The sequence below is a fragment of the Leptodactylus fuscus genome, chromosome 11, assembly GCF_031893055.1.
Source record: "Leptodactylus fuscus isolate aLepFus1 chromosome 11, aLepFus1.hap2, whole genome shotgun sequence".
Classification (NCBI taxonomy): Eukaryota; Metazoa; Chordata; class Amphibia; order Anura; family Leptodactylidae; genus Leptodactylus; species Leptodactylus fuscus.
The window spans coordinates 61,024,464-61,044,449 of NC_134275.1; the positions used below are offsets into that span (position 1 = coordinate 61,024,464).

Consider the following 19,986-nt stretch of genomic DNA (forward strand, 5'->3'; position numbering starts at 1 on the left):
TACATAGTCACATAGTAGATGAGGTTGGATGAAGACATGAGTCCATCAAGTCCAACCTATAACCCTACAATCCCCTACAGTGTTGATCCAGGGAAAGGCAAAAACCCCATGAGGCTCATGCCAATTGCCCTGTTTCAGGGGCAAAACTTCCTTCCCGACTCCAATCTGGCAGTCAGTATAAAAATCCTGGATCAACGTGTCCTTAGAATCTAGAGTCCATAACCTGTTATATTGTTCTCTTCAAAAAAATCATCCAGGCCCTCTTTGAACTTATGACTGCAGAGCTGTTAATCGCCCTCATTTCACTACTTGGGTTGACCGACTGTCATATGTAATGGCTCCCAGATTATGGCACCAGCAGTTGGGGCAGCGTCTACCAAAAAGTCAGGATTAAAGCGCTCAAGTCACTACGAGGCCTCTATACTGGAGCCCAACATTGTCGGATCCCAAACAGAACTTAGATTCAACACTGAAGATAATACAGTTCCCATCATAGCAGTGAAGGGTTCTTATTCAAGACATCACTGCAAATGAAGGTGACTGTAGCTGGCTATCAATAGCAGGAGCTGTGACACCACCTGAAAATGGACTGGGCACGGACAGGGTTTGTAATGACGGTGTCCCCTGTGGATGGTGGACAAGACAACTGTGTGAGCTGCTAGTGCTTAATGGTGGTCAAATAGCCTAGATGGTGGGCAATTCATTGAAACGGCCATACTTATCAGTGTTGTGATGCCCCTCACTCCAGTGATGTGTCTCCTTTCAAAGTCTATAAACTAGGCAATAGGTCTGCAAATACATCATAGTAGTATGTCTAGCAGTCAACGATTCCTCACCATGAGGTACACTACCCAAAAGTAACCTCTATGAGTCTTTTTACAAGTTTAGTTTGGTTTAGGACCCAATATTTAAGAATAGATAATTTGTAATAGTCTAATTTGGATTAACTTTAGCAGCATTTCAGGGACCTCTGTTATCAGGGTTAAAATAACACCAAAAAATGGTGAATTCTTAGTGTACTCAGGCTAAAGCTTGGGGAACTTAGAATTTAGCATCGCTCATGAAAAGTCTTATCTCTGGAAAACTGTCCTATATAATATATTACAGTAAAAAAAAAAAGCAATATTCTTGGTGTGAATGGGAATGAACGGATGTGGCCTAATTTTTTGAGAAACTCAAGCCAAGAAGAGAAGTAACATGGCTATGTGGTGGTGACTCCGCCGTCCGCAGGATCTTCCCATGATGGATAATATAGTTAATGGTGCCTGAAGGAAACAGATTCTGTGTCTTTGTATAAACTCCAGGACCGGACAACTCAATGAATGAGACGTAGATAATCTTATTACTGTAAATATATCATGTCGTCTGTGCACATTCTCGGAGAAGAAGATAAATGAACCAGTGTGTGCATGAGGCGGGCCACCAAGGATGACCAACCCCTGTTTCTACAGGAAATGGCGCCAGGACAAAATATATACATATCAAATTTATTCGACAAAATGATGAATATATTATCTATGATTTGATCTTAATGCGACCTTTGTAATGCTTAATCTCTCCAGTGGTGGCGCTGCGAGAGAAAATATAAAAGCTACCCTGAAATACAAAAACCGGCATCTTGTTCTCTTCCATGCCAGGTTTACTTGCCATAGTAATAGTATTGGCGAAAAAAAACTCAATGCAGTATAATAACAAAAGTCTGTATGAGGGGCATAACTATGACCAGGGGAGGTGCCGAGGTGGCAATCGCTACAAGGACCTGGAGCTTGAGGGGTTCCAAAGGCCTCTCTACCACATGTGAAGACACTAGTACTATAGATGACACATAGTGTGGGCGCCATTACAGATTTTTCATAGGACCCAGTTACCCAACAGCATCAGATATTGAATCCAGCGCACTCAGGGACACACAACAATATGTCAAGTGAATGGTGGTCAACCCAACAGTTTGTAGGCACCTCGGGTGCAGACATGGAAGGGCATACAAATTACATTCAGTCTGGGAAGAGTCATGAAATGTAGGATTTTTTTTCACACCGTATTTGTTGCAGCATTTTTATCATAAATTTTATGCAAAAATACTTATGGAGGGAACACAGAACATAAACATGTCACTAAATTTATGGAGATGTGACAAATACCACAGTGCCCCCACAGAAGAGGAGAATGGGAGGGGCCACACGGTGGCTCAGTGGTTAGCACTACAGCCTTGCAGCGCTGGAGTCCTGGTGTTCAAATCCCACCAAGGGCGAAAAACCATCTGCAAGGAGTCTGTATGTTCTCCGCGTGTTTGCATGGATTTCCATCCCATATTCCAAAGACATACTGATAGGGAAAAATGTAGATTGTGAGCTCTATGTGGGGCTCACAATCTACATTAAAAAAAAAAAGAGAGAGAGGAGAATGGGCAGAGCAACCTGTCATATAAGGGCACTGCCTGGTTGTTGTCCAAGGTAAGGCAGTGGCACGATATGACACTAGGGGACCACTCACCTGTCCCTGGTCCTCCAGTGTCTCCCATCATGGTCAGGTCCTGGTGCTTCCACCGCATATAACCACTGAGATTAACCAGTGGCCTAAGGAAAGAAGCTGGGACATCATTCGTAAACATCACCTGGGACACCATGTGTCCTTTCCTTAGGCCACACATTGGACTTCTGCCGGAAGCGGCACTGGGAGCAGCAAAAGATGATTGCGGTGAGAGACACCAGGGACAGGTGATGAAGGGTTTTTGTTTGTTTTTTAACCTTCCCTGGCTCCTTGCCAAGAACGGGGACAATTCCTTTAAGTCTGACATACTTCATGACCGTCTTAATAAATCTTTACCTATGACTATTAAGAAAAAATGACGAGCGAGACTTCATCAGGGGTTTAGTCCTTTCCTTTTCTATGTTAACAAACATTTATCACATTTCAATGGATTCAAGCTGAAATATCTGATTTCGGGTTCTTGTCTGGGAAATCCGAATTCTTATCCAAGGCCATTTTTTTTTGTTTGTTTTTTAATGTAAATTATGAGCCCCATATAGGATTCACAACGTACATTGGTCCCTATCAGTATGTCTTTGGAGTATGGAAGGAAATCCACACAAATACAGGGAGAACATACAAACTCCTTGCAGATGTTGTCCTTGGCAGGATTCAAACCCAAGACTCCAGCGCTGAAGAACTGCAGTGCTAACCACTGAAACACCATGTGGCCATTTATGTCCAATTTAAAGAACTTCTCATGGCTGCCATATTGTGGGAAGTAATGTATGTCATACTATCTAGCGTATATAGCAACTGCAGTCATCTGGAGAAAAGGTCAGGAGCACAAGAAGGAGAAACAGAGGCACTGTTACCTTTCGGGTAATGTGCTGGCACTGTGTATATCTGATGAATGACGCACATTTATCCATATGAGTTACTTTGCAAAAAACTTGCTGACGCTTTCTATGATGGATGGGGATAGTCCCTATAGAGACATCAAACATTGACTCCAGCACTGCCTCCCGCATACACTCTCACTGCACTCATCCCTTGTGACAAGCAACTTGTTTTTTTGAAAAGCCCTCTGTGCTTATCCTACTATTGGGACTGTCCTGCCCCCCTTGTCCTACCTCATTGGCTGTGGCCACACACATCAGTCAGACAGCCTGGAGATGTGTATATAGTCACTGGTCATAGTCCCAGCATCCTATAAAGCAGCAGTCATTACACAGACCCTGATGAAGACGACTCCTAACCTTGTGGATCTGTTTTTGTAACTGTTTTGACTTATCTATGCCAAGGTGGATGAGGCCTGAGGACACTACCGGGCTATCAGGTATGGGGCTGTCTATCACAGGACTGCCAGCCATAACTTTTTTTATTACATTGTATTGAAATATTTTTATTGCAATTTTTTTTAATGAAAAATATTGCGATATGGAGAAAGTGATTTTCGTTTCTGAGTATAGATATATAGCAGAACTGAGGTCTAGAGCTTTACATTGCAGTCCGAAGTTACACTGTTACAAGGTGTTACACTATATGGCAAACTCGGCTCTGCTACATGCGTACAGGTGTAAATGCAAAAATATGTATATATGTGTATAGCAGTAATATTCTGTATTTGTATTGATTGTATTTATCTAACTTGTCTGACCCATGTTAGATGACACCTGTAGGAATCTGCTGGTACTAATGCCTCCCTCTACTATGCCATCTGCTTCATATAGTAGATATGGTTTGGAACGGGGGCAAAGATGATGAGTTATTAACCTGTATGTAAAATGAATACCAATGTGCTAAATCGCAATGTTCCCCCCCACACCCTTCATGTTCACCTGTTCTCTTAAAGGGTATGATCCCACATTGCAAAACATAGCAAAAAAACACTGCGAAAAAAATGAAATGCATCATATTTTTCCACGGTGTTTTTCATCACACTTTCGCTGAGTTTTCCCATGCGGATTTTCTGGCCCTATAAGGAAAACACCAGCGTTTCCGCAGGTATAAGCGACATGCTGCGATTTTTAAAAACATAGGCGCTTTCGTGAAATTCAGCTTTTCTGCTGCGGATTATTTTGTAGATGGAATTGGCCAGAATCCCATTCTCTTTGCAGGTACTGGAAAACACAGTTTTTTTGCCGCAACGTTTCCACAGCGGCAATAACGCTGTATTTTCACAACACGGGGTCAGTTTTACATAAATTGTGCCCGTATTACACTGGTAGAACTGGGCTTAGGGCTCATTCACACTTACTAGAATACAGATGTGCCATAGAGTTTGTTTTGTCACAATTTGTTCCGTTTTTGCTCCAGGATTGTATTCCGTTTTGTTCGTATTGAGTTCTATCTTGTCTGCTTTTCGTATTTGTCCAGTTGTAAGTGTAAACTTAGTTTTGCTATGGTCGGCATGTTGGAGAGAGATGATGATATAAAAAATGGACCAGAGTCCAGTGTTGTGAATCCGTTCATTTCTATAGGCTAAAATCTTTGGAAAATTTTGCGCGCTGAAAAAAATGCAAATTTGAATACAAAAATGTAAACATTTGTTCAATTAAAAAAAATGAGTTAAAGGTGTTTTCCCATGAATGTAACAATAGTTAGATTTGCAGACGGTCACCACTGACATAGATAGGACTCGTTCACATCTGCGCCCGGGGTCTCCGTTCTGCAGGTTTCCGTTTCCTGCACAAAACAGAGCAGGATACGGAAACCTGCAGGACTCTTTCTCATTCATTCATTTGAATGGGTTTGAAAGATGTCCGGCTGTGAGCGGCGGTGAGCGTTTTATGCTTTCCGCCGCAAAACCGTTTTTTTTTTTAAATCGGACACAGAGTCGGACATGCAGTACTCTGTGTCCGATTTAAAAAAAAAAACGGTTTCGCGGCGGAGAGCACAAAACGCTCACCGGTGCTCACGGCCGGACCCGGTCTGACAGCTTTCCGTCTTCTGCATGCAGAAGACGGAAAGCTCAGAACGGAGAGTATTTGTACAGGATGGTACGTCTACTACGCCAGCAGTGATTTTCAGGAGCAGGAAGGCTGTGGGGTTTGGGGAGGGGGGTATTACGTACCATCCACAGCAATGGGTAATCGTTTTTTGTTCATTCAGTTGGAAAAACAAGGGTCAGAGTTATGAAAACTGTCTAAACATGGCGTCTTTGTTGCCCATAGCAACCAAAACCGGCGCAACTTTTACTGTGTATTTTGCTCTTGCAAATGTGAAAGCTGTGTTGTGATGGGTTGCATTAGCACCGTGCTCTAAGGGCTTAGTCACACGTTAGTGATTTTAGGCCGTGTACTGTGGGATCAATCCAGTAAATCAATGTTATTTTCCATTGTAGTTGCCTTTTGTGTCCATAAAAGTCCAGTTGCACCCTGGGATCGTTTGGTACAGCGCACCATTTTGCCTTGTTACTTGGCCTGTTTCACGTAAATTTGTCTCATGTATTAAAATGATTTCATCCAGAAAGTACACCGTTGTAACCATAGGAGAAAGCTAAAACATCAGGGCCCCAGCGTTATAATACTGTTGTCTCTTTTGTAGGTGAGGGGCCTTGGACCCCCTCATACCCCAGGTGCGAAAGCTATCCCTGCACCTTATAGCAACACACCTATAGGTTACCCAGTAACCAGTGGCGTAACTAGGAATGGCGGGGCCCCGTGGCGAACTTTTGACATGGGGCCCCCCCTCCCCAAACCGATGCCGAAGACCTCGACTGACCCCCTCCTCCGCACTCTATTATGTCCCTTAGTAAGCCCTGCACACAGTATTATCCCCAATAGTGTCCCCTGCACACACAGTATTAACCCCTATAGTGTCCCCTGCACACACAGTATTAACCCCTATAGTGTCCCCTGCACACACAGTATTAACCCCTATAGTGTCCCCTGCACACACAGTATTAACCCCTATAGTGTCCCCTGCACACACAGTATTAACCCCTATAGTGTCCCCTGCACACACAGTATTAACCCCTATAGTGTCCAATGCACACACAGTATTAACCCCTATAGTGTCCAATGCACACACAGTATTAACCCCTATAGTGTCCAATGCACACACAGTATTAACCCCTATAGTGTCCAATGCACACACAGTATTAACCCCTATAGTGTCCAATGCACACAGTATTATCCCCCATAGTGTCCCCTGCACACACAGTATTATCCCCCATAGTGTCCCCATATGTCCCACTGTGGACACCTATAAACATTTATTATACTCTGGGGTCTGAAAAGACCCCAGAGTATAATAATCGGAGACCCGGGGGATTAAAACCATTAAAAGAACAGAGACAGTTGCTTACCTGTTCCTGTCGGCTGTCCTGTCCGCTCTTGTCCAGCTTTAATGACGTCAGACGTCACATGACCCGGGAAGCTGGCCTGGGTCATGTGACGTCAGAGACGTCAGACACAAATGACGGAGGCCTGGCAGGATCACGGAGAGGTAAGTAACACTGTTTTTTGTGTTACCTTACCCCTCCCAGTGCGCCGATCATTATACTCGGGGGTCTGCAAAGACCCCCGAGTATAATGATAGCCTCTGTGGGCCCCGCGGTGTTACTTGCTGATCCCGGCCCAGCCAGGATCGGCAAGTGAATGGGGCCCGTAACAGACTTTTAAAAAAAAAAAAAAAACCGCAGCGGTAGCGGCTGTCACCGGGCCCCCTAATGGCCCGGGCCCTGTGGCAGCTGCTACTGCTGCTACCACGGTAGTTACGCCCCTGCCAGTAACCAAATTTCCGTTAACTGGAGAAGTGGAATTGGTCCCTACTGGTTGATACAGCCAACAAAACTACCAGTTTGGGGGGATTATACAGCTTCTACAATTGAGATCCAATACCCGGAACCCCCTGCAGATCAGCTGCTCTACAGCTCTATTCCATAGACTTCACTGGGGTTGCCCTGTAGCACCAAAACCCGCTGCTACAATTTGTACGATGAGCGAGCAGCGTGACTATTGGAATGTAAACAAGACCGGGCCTCAGTAAAAGCTGATCTGCACGGATCCCGGGTATCGAACACCTGCAGATCTAATATTGATAGGTCTACACTGTACCGCCACATGGGTCTAATGTCATATGGAGACCTATGAAGGATTTTCTGTTGTTTCATATTGTATTCTAGGTGGGGATGTGTTCAGCCATTTGTCTGTACATTGAAAGGCAGGAGGCAGCGACCACATGATAATTATATATATACCGAGTCGTCTGCAGTGATAACAATGTGAGGACGTTGTGATAGCATTATTATCGCTACAGATGAACCAGTATCGATATAACTATCATGTGGTCGCTACCGTGTTACCGGTATCTTTCTCCATGTATTCCATATAGCATTTAGGGCCATTGTATAATAGTTACAGGCTCTGTGGAAACCTCCGAGTATAATCAGAGTTATCTAAGACTTCTTCCTTGCCCTTATATAACCATAAATCCTCCATTAAATTGACTGTAACATGCTACAGCACATGGGATCCATGCTGAACATTGACATTCCCACACACATTTCCACCATATAATGCACTACCAAACCAATTCATTCTTAGTTTGTCTTCTTCTTGTTGGTCAAGAACAATCTGATGGCTTTCCAACACCAAATACTTGAGAAATATCTTCAGTCTTGGACTACGAATTGGTCAACACCATGTTTATTAAGACTGAGGCTTTTGGTCATGGTGTTAAATCTCTAACACTAGAAATCAGTAGTTGAATATTGTCTACAAATGGTCGGGCCATACACACTTAGTGCTCCACCTATACAATACTACCTGTGACTACATAGAAATAGCGACCTCTTTAGGCAGCGCTTGGACTACGTTGGGGGTTTCCATCCCCAAACCCACTTAAAAATGGGAAGAGGAAGGACTTTTCTTTCTGCATTTTTTGGGTGGAAACCCGGCAGACCCCATTATAATCTATGAGTCTGCAGGTTTCCCACAGCTTTTTAACATATCGACCCAGATGTCACTGCTTTGGTCAATATTCAAATGAGGTCTTTGGAGCAATGAAGGTGTTGCTGTTTCTCCCAAGGGATAGGCAGCAATGTCCTTATGCCACAGATATAATTTGTATATTGATAAAAATAATAGTGACATCTTGGCAACAGAGACGCTGATTCACAAGGAGAAAACACTGTTTGGTTCAGGTGACCCTAACTTATCTAACTCTGGGATGGGTTGATATGCTGGGTCTGGTGACCCTAACCTATCTATCTGCAGATCTGGTTTGATATGCTAGTTCTGGTGACCCTAACCTATCTATCTGCAGGGCTGGGGTGATATGTTGGTTCTGGTGACCCTAATCTATCTGCTGGGCTGGGGTGATATGCTGGTTCTGGTGACCCTAACCTATCTATCTGCTGGGCTGGGGTGATATGCTGGTTCTGGTGACACTAACCTATCTATCTGCAGGGCTGGGGTGATATGTTGGTTCTGGTGACCCTAATCTATCTGCTGGGCTGGGGTGATATGTTGGTTCTAGTGACCCTAACCTATCTATCTGCTGGGCTGGGGTGATATGCTAGTTCTGGTGACAGTAACCTATCTATCTTCTGGACTGAGTTGACATGCTGAGTTCCGATTTCACACTCCCTTTAATTTCTACTAGACTATCTTATGCTGGGCTGTCCATCATTGGGGTCCCACGGTGGAGCCCATCTGCTAAAACAGCGGTTATCCATGGCCACCTGCAGACTCCATAGAATATAATGGGATCCGACGGGTGTGCGTTGGGTTTCCACTGTTTTATACTGAAACCGGCAAAGAGAAAAATCCTTTTTTACTGCTGATTTTCGGTGGACTGAGACACAGATGAGAACCTAGCCTAACTCATTAGGTTCCTACACATGTCAGAGCCATTTTCAGAGGGATATTCGGACTAAGATAAGATAAAATAATCCTTTAATAGTCTCTGGAAAGGAAATTCAGCAGAATGGATAATATAAAATACAACTGATGGAAGTTTCTCTCCTAGAGAAAGAAGCTTCTATAGAAGAGCACCTCTGTCATCGGAGGCACCGTGAGACCTCAGACATCTCTATGGCAGACTTGCCTTGTCTATGATCCTTTCCGAGCACCATATTGAGGCCAGTCCATGTAAGTGACTATTTATCTCAGACTATTATACTTCCTTCTATGTTTGTTCAACAAAATCACTCAAATAAATTCCACTTAGAAAGATGTAGAATATTGGATTTATATAAATTAGAAGAACATTGTAACATGGCGGTATGAGGTCCTTGGAAGGGGTCCTTTTCCTTTAATTTAATAAGATGTAAAATTTACTACCAAACTTTAATAACCAAAAGTCTGGGGAGGCCAAAGAATAAAAGTGACACAATCGCTGCTTTGTACTGTGGGATAGAAGGACATTATTCATGGACAAGTGGAAGGATCCCTTGTGTGATGTAGACACAGCAAGATTCCAGCGCCTGCAGCCATGAAGGACTATACGCTGCTGCTGTCAGATATAATATAGAACGTCTCATTTACGAAGCTACGGTTCCAGCAAACAATTCCGCCTTTGGTTGCAGAACGCCAAAATAAACCCGAGTCCCATCTTTTTTTAATCCTTTCATTCATGAGCCGATTTTGGATTAGATCTTTCTAATTCGAGATCTTCTATTTATAACTAGATTGGAAAGTCGTAACTTCTGTGGCTAAAATGCTGCATATATGTTTGTAAGGAATAAAAATGATTTTCGGACAAAGAGGTCTTTTTGCTGTCGCTTACTACAAAGTGACTCGGGTCGCAGGGGTTTGTAGTGTGTTGATATTGGTATGGATGTAGCAGAGCTGAATTTGTATTATCACGCTTGGTTACATTGAACAAAGACAGAAGGGACCACAAGATATAATCTATATCTTATCAAATATTGATATCCAGTATAGAGGCAGTGGACAGCTTGCATCTTATTATAGAGAAACCCTGCAGGAAAATCTAGTATATTGTGTTATGCCTGGTACAGGGCATGACTAGCGTTGAGCGATGTGGATCGGGAAAGATCGGATCGAGTAAATTTCACGATCGGTCTGGAAAATGATTGGAAATCGGATGTTAAAATCGATCCCAAGATTGGCTCAACCCTAGGCCTGACTCAAAGAACACCCCGGGCCCTGCACTAGGCAAAAACCAGTAGGGCATATTTATCAATTTCGGTAAATTAGTAGATGTCCAAGTTCACCTACCACCATTGAGTGAATTGGAAGGTTGGTTTTCCCCTTTAAATAAGAGAATATCATTCAAGAGTAAAAGTCTCTGTATCCAGTCAACATCACCAGAAAATCAACCCTCATTATAAATGAATTATAAGGTTTAATAATGACAAAGGCAAAACTGTTTATATATGTAGATAAGGACGGTCGTATAATTGGCGTCATAAGGACAAGGACACGTAAATCAGCACCCAACTATGTACTATATAAACTTACAATATCCGCAGGGGCCTCGGCCTGGACTATAGCCCGACTCATTATATCCCTTACATCATTTGGAATTGTTTTGTGTGCAGACAAGTCAAGTTGGTTGGAAACGGAGAAGAATCCTCCGCAGAACAATGGCCATGATCTCTCTCGAGAACAAGAAGAGTTGGTGTTTTTAAATCGAACATCAACCATAATAGGGGAAAGAGCGACTCCTACACATATTAGATGACTGACCTTAATTTTATCCATATGGTCACCTTAAATATTAACTCCAAGACCAGACTTCTTGGTCCAGAAAATATGGTCAGTATATCGGCCATATTTTCCTGACTGCACTCTTGGTAGAACAATAGTGAAAAAGGGTAACCCAGTTGACTTTCGGTAGATGGGCATGTTAAACCTGTTCTCAATTATCTGTATTTTAGGGTTATCTCTTGATCCCCTTCTACCACATAAGGACCTACCATGCTCTAATTCCAGTTTAGTAGCACTGCAGGGGTCCGGGCAACCCCGGGACAATGGAGTAGGCAGAGCAGTCAAGTGTTTGGGGTGCCAATTTGGGAATGGAGGCACAATTTATCGATAAAAAAATGATGAATAAATCCAATTAAAGAGCTTTGGGAATTTGTGGTACCTACTATAGATATACTACAGCCCTGTGGATGTACATGTGTGGATGGGAAGAAGGTGAAGTAAATGGGATTAGTGGAGGGTAAGTAAAATACTGACAACCGTTGTGGATCACCTTCTAAACCCACTGCCTCGGGTACCGGGAGACCTTGTCTTCCATAGTGACTTTGTGTTCACCCCTTTCAAGCTTTCCCCTATACATATGGTTGATAAATGTTTAGGTGGTACCTGATTTTCTTCTATCTGTAGCTCACCATGCCATGTTATTGCAAGATGAAGCAGAACCCTGAATGGGCGAGGTTTGTGTTGGCGGATCATCATGTGTTATCCGTGTTGTCAATCGTCAGTCTCTTATCCAGCCACAAACCATGACAAATGATCTCTTCATCTCAGCTGGTATATCTCTGCGGGCTATATTACACAATCTGGGACTCGGGATGTTTATTTCTCATTCTAACTTTTTTTCTATTTTGCTTTTTGCAAAACATTTGAAAACATTTTAGTTTTTTTGTTATTTAAAGTAGCCTTAGATTAGATGGTGCCTAGTACAGAACCATTTATGGGGCGCCCTTACCATATAGAACCCAAATAATACAATCAGGAGGGTTCATATAATCCGCTTTAGTAATGGAAATTGAATCATTGCAACTGCCTTTCCAAAGATTGGGCACCAAGTATGAGATTGGGTTCCAAACTCTAAGTGATCTGGACACCCACACCATGTGAGAGTACACCGCTCACAGACACTCAAAGAGATCTCCAAGACTTCATAGTAATGGCTTATCCTTAGGATAGGTCACCACTGTGAGATCACCCCAGCACCCCCTGATCAGCTGTTTACGACACTATATAAAGAGTTGGATGCAGACAGCTCTGTACACGGTGCAATGGCCATGCTGCGCTATTACAGTTCAGTTTCCATTACCATATAGAACCCAAATAATACAATCAGGAGTGTTCATATAATCGACTTTAGTAATGAAAATTGATCCTGTGTAACGGCCTTTCCAAAGATTGGGCACCAAGTATGAGATTGGGTTGCAAACTCTAAGTGATCTGGATATTCACACAATGTGAGGGTACACAGCTCACAGACACTCAAAGGGATCTCCAAGACTTCATAGTAATGGCTTATCCTTAGGATAGGTCACTAATATGACATCAATGTAGGCCTGACACCCAGCACCCCCACTGATCAGCTGCACTATATACAGAGTTGGACACAGACAGCTCTGTACACTGTGTAGTGACTATGCTGCACTATTACAGCTCAGTTTCCATTAACACCATACAGTACTTGAATTTCACAATCATGACCTATCCATAGGATAGATCATTAAAATGAAGACTTGAAGAAGCCCTTTAAAACCAATCCTGTCTTTAATCATTCAAAAGAAATATCACCAAGTATGTTGAAATCTATGTCTTGTACTTTCACAAGGGAAATATGTTTACCAGAGAATAAAGTGTGAAACCAAGTTAGCGGAGACCCCCATGTTCTAGTACCAGATACCTGCAGTATATTCACTTTGTAATGTATAGATACAATATGTAAAGAGGTTTTCTACCTTTACGCTTCTATAACATATCTTCGATGCCCCGTTTATCCCTTTCGCCCTTGCATTTCTTTTCGCATATATGATTAATGGATTTCAGGGAATGGCCAAGTGTGAAAACTCATTTATACCAAAATCAAAGGGAGCTGCAGATCAGAGGTCAAGCAGAGCCAAAGGGGTCCAGTCGTGTCCCTTTGTTCAGGGAATTGGTGACATCCTCAACCCAATAAAATTTTTATTAAGTCTTAATAACATGCAAGAAGATATAACTGGGGAGAATTATGGGTTTACGATAATTTTACGATAACAGGAAAAGCCATCCAAACGTGACATATACAGCGGCCATAAAGAGACAGACACGCATTCTCTAGGATGGAAAGCAATGGCTCAATATAACAAGATGGGTTATTTTGAGCCTATCGATCCCTACGACCTAAAATATTGCATTATTACTTATACACCCAGTGGCCAAAAGTCACGGGAAGAGTGTCCCAGTGCCGGTTGTGTCAGATATGACGTAAGGGATGTCATGCCCCCATTTCTACCAGGATTGTACACCGAGAACTGCACCGCATAGGCTTCAGCAGTCAATGTCCAACCTGTGTCCCTTTGCTGATGCAGCAACACAGAGCTTGGCTGGAGTTGAACCCAGGCAGGACTCCAGCACTGTAAAACAACTGTGCTACCCACTGAGCCTCCATGGTCAAAGGGAAAGAGTGGCTTTAAAATCTTACATAGAACCCATACATCTTCAATTACTGTCTAATGAAGGTTTCCCAACTCCCCTATACACATGTATACTCGGTTCAGACAAGTTTGTCAACAAGGAGGTGCTTATCTTTCGTTAACGTGATATCAACTCTCTGGGAGAGTCTGGCGTCCCTAATAAGTTATAAGTAGAGATGAGCGAACAGTGAAATATTCGAGATTCGATATTCGTTTCGAGTAGAGCCTCAATATTCGACTACTCGATCAAATATCGAATCCCATTATAGTCTATGGGAAAAAATGCTTGTTTCAGGGGAAACCACTATTCGACTAAAGGAGAGTCACCAAGTCCACGAATAGCAGGAGGAGAGGGTTTAGGAGGAGCACGTTGCAGTTAAAGCACACGGACCCCATTATAGTCTATGGGGTCCGTGCGCTTTAACTGCAGAGCGCTTACAGTTGTGCTGATAAAAAGTAAAGCTCCCTCGTAACAGCAAGCTGCCAGCTCTCCCGACTAGCAAGGATGAGCCTGCTGCAGAACTATAGACTATAATGGGGTCCGTGCGCTTTAACTGCACAGTGCTCCTCCTAAACTCTCTCCTCCTGCTATTCGTGGACTTGGTGACTCTCCTTTAGTCTAATAGTGGTTTCCCCTGAAACGAGAAAAAGTAAGCTCCCTCATAACAGCAAGCTGCCAGCTCTCCTGACGAGCCTGCTGCAGAACCAGCGTTGATTTGCCGAATGCTATACACTGTATAGCATTCAGCCAATCAACGCTGGCTCTGAATCGAATATTTACTGCGAATAGCAGCAGTAGAATTCGATCGAGTACGAATATTTCGAACACCTACTCGATCGAATACCACTCGCTCATCTCTAGTTATAAGCTATTCCAGAAAATCTTCCAAAATTATACTTAACATAGAATTTTTCCTTTGATTTACATACTTTATAGAAACCCTGCAAAAACTGCATCTAAGTCCATGTCATCATCGTTGAACATCTGCAGGGTCTCTGGTCTTCTGGCCTCTCCCTGTGTGTACCTCTCCTAATAAGCATCAGGATCATTTCTTTTCAGCCCTACACCCATGTTTTGTCTTTTCATAACTTTCCAAGAAGAATGAGCGGCCGACTAAATGCAATCCATTATAGTGGCCAAATCTGATTTACACTTGGTAATAAAGCGTAGCCACCTTAGGGCATGTTCTGCTGATGTCTAATATGGAGATTGCACTCAATGCTCTTCTTGTACTGATCTTCAGAAAGGTCTATTCATGTCGCATCTTACTGGCTGCTTACCATAGGTCATCAAAGCTTGGATTCACTAGTCACTACATGAGAAAAGCCTCAGGGAAAGCGAGCACTCATGACCTTGTACAATAAAACAATGCATATTCAAGGATAAAAGTTTACTTGTGTGTTGACTGTCAGAGACACGTCATGACCGGTAGATAAGGGACTGTGCGGTTCATGTGATGGTGGGTGGTTTCGTTTATACCTCTGGAAAGGTCACATTTGGGAAGCTTCTGTTTCTATGTCAAGTAACCTACTTAATATCCAAACATTGGAAACGTCTTCTAGTTCAGAAGAATGGCCAAGGTTCAGGTGGTAACGTTCTAATGTTGGCTGGGGTGGTGGGGAGCGGTTGCGTTGTAGATGCTTTACCTAGAGTTTCGGGGTTGGTTCCTGGTTACTCTGTTCCTGTGCTCACCATGAGTTACCTGTGCTATGGGAGCTGGTTATATTATAATAATAATGTGGGAGCTGGTTCCAAAAATGTGACCCAGGACTAGAACCAGCCCAAACCGCTCAATACAGCATCTAAAAACACCAGGAACAAACAAGTCTAAAAAGATTCTTTCCACTTTAAGCATTTTTGGAGAATTCTTTATTGGAAACCAAGGCATCACTTTAAGGTTAAGGCCCCACATTACGGAAACGCAGCATTTTTGTTGCAGATTTTGTTGTGTTTTTTTGAGCCAAAGCCAAGAGTGACTACAAAAGGAATGGGAGATACATAGGAAGTTCTTATACATATACCTTCTGCTTAACCCACACCTGGCTTTGGCTCAGAAAACCGCAGAAAAATCTGCAAGAAAAAAAAAGCTGCGTTTCCGCAACGTGACCTCAGCCTAAAAGGAAAGCTCCATAAAAAGCTTTTCCCCCTACGCCCAACAGCAGCACAACTGGGGTATTCCTGCCCCTATGAGCTGTTAGGACAGGTGGAATTTTTAATTACCTAACAGCTTTTGACCTCTATAAGAGGCCGGAAGACCTGCTCCTCCCTTGTGTTTTTTTCTGTCCTGTGGGACAGGACAGGTGGTCAGGGGGGGAGCAGATGTTCTGACCTCCTATAGGGGTCCACTACTCTCCCCCACCGGTACCTGACAGCAGAAGATCTTTTTTCTGGACATCCTCTTTTTTCAGCAGAGGTCCCCTTCTCCCGGCGGGGACCCTGCCGGCTCGTGCACGCTCCTGTCCGGCTGGCGCGCTGGGTCGGGGCTTTCCCCTAGGAACGCTAGACCTAGGAACCTTTCTCAGGTTCCTCCGGTCCGCCGTCTAATAGGGTCCGCCGCACATGCGCAGTGCGCGGGTCTCGCGGCGGACGGGAAGAGAACAACCCCTAGACACGAGCATTGCACGGTAGTTCGGGAGGGGGGTCCCCCGGTCCTGGGGACCATACCTGGGTCAGATCCCCCTCCCCCTGTCTTCTCCCCTCCCCTTTTTTTCATGAGATTCTGGCTCCGTTGTAGCCTCTACCCCTTGGGCGGGGCTCCGGGCAAAACCCCGCCCCCTGGCCTATTTAAGTCCCCTTAGAGCTTCAGTTAGTGCTTGTCGCTCCGGTTGCAAGCACATCAGTTGGTGAAGCTCCCTGGTCAATTTCTGTGCTGGAGAACTGTCTTCATTGACTAAGGTTTGGTGGACATGGCCGGGGGGGGGGGGGGGGGAGGGAGGTTGGAGAGTTGCATCTCTGAGTGCAGTAAGTAGTTAGTGTATTCTTTTTCTTCCTCCTCAGAATGTCTTCTTCTTCCTCCACTGTTCCGCCTAGAAGGAAGGCTACTTCCAAAAGGAAGCATCTGGCGTGTGCTTCTTGTAGAGTGCCGCTGCCTGATGACTCCCAATATCGCTTCTGTCAGGGGTGCAGGGCCCCCTCTGTTGAAACAACTCCCATGCGAGAGATGGTGTCCTGGGTGAAGGGGTACGTCCAGGACTCCATGAAAAGAATGGAAGCCGTCTCCCTGGCCAAGAGGCCACGGCTGGATTGCGAATTGTCCCTGCCGCCTCTGGAAAAGCTGCGCCTCAGGGATGTGGAGTCGTCTTCTAGTACGGAGGAGGAGAAGGAGATTTTTCCCCTGGACAAAATGTCCAGAGTATTCAAGACCCTAAGAATCAGAGACCGGGAAGGCGGGGAAGGCTCTAGCCGTAGGTCTCGTACCTTCAGGCCCTCTTCGGAGATGCTCCGCCTGATGGAGGGCGAATGGAGGCACCCGGAGAGATCCTTTGCGCCATCCACACGCTTCAAGGCACTTTTTCCCGTCTCTGAGAGTCAACTAAAGGCGTGGGGTCCCCCGCCAAAGGTGGACGTCGCCGTGGCCAAGTTATCAAGGCGCTCCATCCTTCCATCAGAGGACGGCTCGGGCCTCAGGGACCCCATGGATCGCCGAGTCGAAGGATCTTTGAGGCGTGTATATTCGTCCGCCTCTGCCCAGGCCTCTTTGGGCATGGTCGCGAATGAGGTAGCAACTGGCTTACGCGCAGAACTGTCATCCCTGGCCAAGGACATCGATTCCGGCGTGGATCGTGATGATCTCCTCGCGGCAGTGTCCGACATCACGCTGTTGGTGGATCACCTGACAGAAGCTACCCATTTTCAGACCCGTCTGGCGGCTAGATCCATGGCACTGGCTACTGTGGCTCGCCGACCCCTATGGCTGAAGCCCTGGAAGGCTGACCTTACTTCCAAAAATAGCCTCTGTGGTCTCCCCTTTGAGCCCGGACGGCTGTTCGGAAGGGAGCTCGACCATATCATGGAAGGCTGGGCCGACTCTAAGAGCAAGAACCTGCCACAGCCCCTTGAAGGTCGGAGTACCTCCTTTCGAGGAAGAGGCACCAGAGGCCAGCGGCGATCCGGGAAAGGAAGAGGTCGGGGCTGATCTCGTGGCCGTAAGAATGCCCCCTTCTAATTCCCTCTCAGTACACCCCCCCCCTTCCTACTCCCCCCCCTCCCCTGGGGTGGGCGGTCGTCTTTCCCACTATGTGGAGGCCTGGCGGCAGAATATTCGGGACCCCTGGGTCATCCAGATGATCCAGGAAGGTTATAAAATTAATTTTGTTTCCCAGCCGCCAGAGAAGATGGTAAGAACCCGCCCTCTTCAGGGCCCCAAACAACTTCATCTGGAGAGATTGATTCAGGAGTACGTGGACAAGGCCACGCTAGAGATGGTTCCTCGCGCAGAACAAGGCACAGGCGTCTACTCTCCAGTCTTCTTGGTCCCCAAGCCATCAGGCGAGTGGCGTATGATCATCGATCTCAGGTATCTGAATCACTTCATCCGCAGGCTGCGGTTTCGCATGGAAACCATAAGGTCAGTACTACCTTTCATGCACCCTGGAGATCACTTCGTCACTCTGGACCTGGAGGACGCCTACCTCCACGTACCCATCTTTCTGGCACACCGAAAGTTCCTAAGGATTGCCGTAGACATACAGGGGAAAGAGGCGCACTTCCAGTTCGCAGCCCTCCCGTTCGGCATATCCTCCGCCCCCCACACCTTCACAAAGGTCATAGCTCCGGTCGCTGCCGCCCTGCGCCTTCAAGGCATATTCATAGTCCCGTACCTGGACGACTGGCTTCTGAAGGCTCATTCAAAGGAGGTTCTTACCACGCAGGTGCAGACCGTCGTAGCTCTACTAGACAAGCTGGGGTGGCTGGTAAACTGGCAGAAGTCAGTGATGGTGCCATCAACACGAGTTCAGTTCCTGGGACTTATTCTAGACTCTCTCAACATGACGGTCTCTCTACCCTCTCCTCGCAAAAGGAAAATTGCTCGGGCGGGACATCATTTGTCTTCCACACGGAAGGTCACCATCAGGACGGCGATGAAGGTCCTCGGATTGATGTCCGCTGCCCTAGATGCAGTTCCTTGGGCCCTATGGCATATGCGCCCTCTACAGAACGAGATCTTGAGAGTCTGGAATCACAGTCCTTCAGGTTTACAGAAGCCAATCCAGTTAACCATCAGCACCCGGCAAACCTTGCCCTGGTGGACCCATCTGCGAGATGGGAAGTCCTCGGTCCAGCCTGCCTGGACCCTGTTGACTACAGATGCCTCCCTCACAGGCTGGGGAGCTCATCTGGGGGAGACCCCGGTTCAAGGTACATGGAATCAGCGGAAGAGGACGCACTCATCCAACTGGCGCGAGCTTACCGCAGTTCATCGAGCCCTTCTGTCATTTGCACCACTTCTACGAGGGAAAGCGGTCAAAGTAAGATCAGACAATCTGACGACAGTCCACTACATCAACAAGCAGGGAGGAACCAGGTCCCCCTCGCTCATGCAAGTCACCAACCTGATCTTCTCCTGGGCAGAACGAAACCTCTCCCAACTGGCCGCGGTACATATCCAGGGCCGCCTGAACATCCTAGCGGATCAACTCAGCAGAGGCCGGCCGACCGCAGGCGAATGGTCCCTGAACCAGGACATCTTCCACTACCTGACCAGGAGGTGGGGTCTCCCCGAGGTGGATCTGATGGCCACCCAACACAATGCCAAAGTAGAAAGGTTTTGCTCCCTGTACTGGGAAGACAACCCTTTGGCTGTGGATGCCCTGTCAATACCATGGAGGTTCGAACTGGCATACGTGTTCCCTCCCATCCCGATGATACCGAAGGTATTGGCGAAACTCAGGCAGGACCAGACTTCGGCAATAGTGATCATGCTGTTCTGGCCAAAAAGGGCATGGTTCACCGACCTTATCCTTATGAGTCGGGGGAACTACTGGAGGCTTCCACCAGTCAGGAACCTGGTGTCACTGAACAGTCGGCCGTGCCTGGGCCTAGACAAATTCAACCTCACTGCCTGGAGGCTAACCGCGCCATACGCGCAGACAGAGGATTGTCCCAGGGAGTGCTAAGTACCTTAGCCCATTCAAGAGCAGAGGCAACCAATCAGAGCTACCAAAGGATCGCCCGG

At 45.7% G+C, this 19,986-nt stretch overlaps 1 protein-coding gene across 1 annotated transcript in view; it reads left to right on the forward strand.

The window, feature by feature from the left end:
- The first annotated feature begins 3,652 nt into the window (after window positions 1–3,652).
- The window catches only part of LOC142184962 (endothelin receptor type B-like), a 31,177-nt gene continuing 14,843 nt past the window's right edge, over window positions 3,653–19,986 (forward strand). Inside the window, exon 1 of the mRNA XM_075260123.1 lies at window positions 3,653–3,808. The gene's annotated coding sequence lies outside the window, so the exon portion shown is untranslated. The remainder of the gene's footprint in view (window positions 3,809–19,986) is intronic.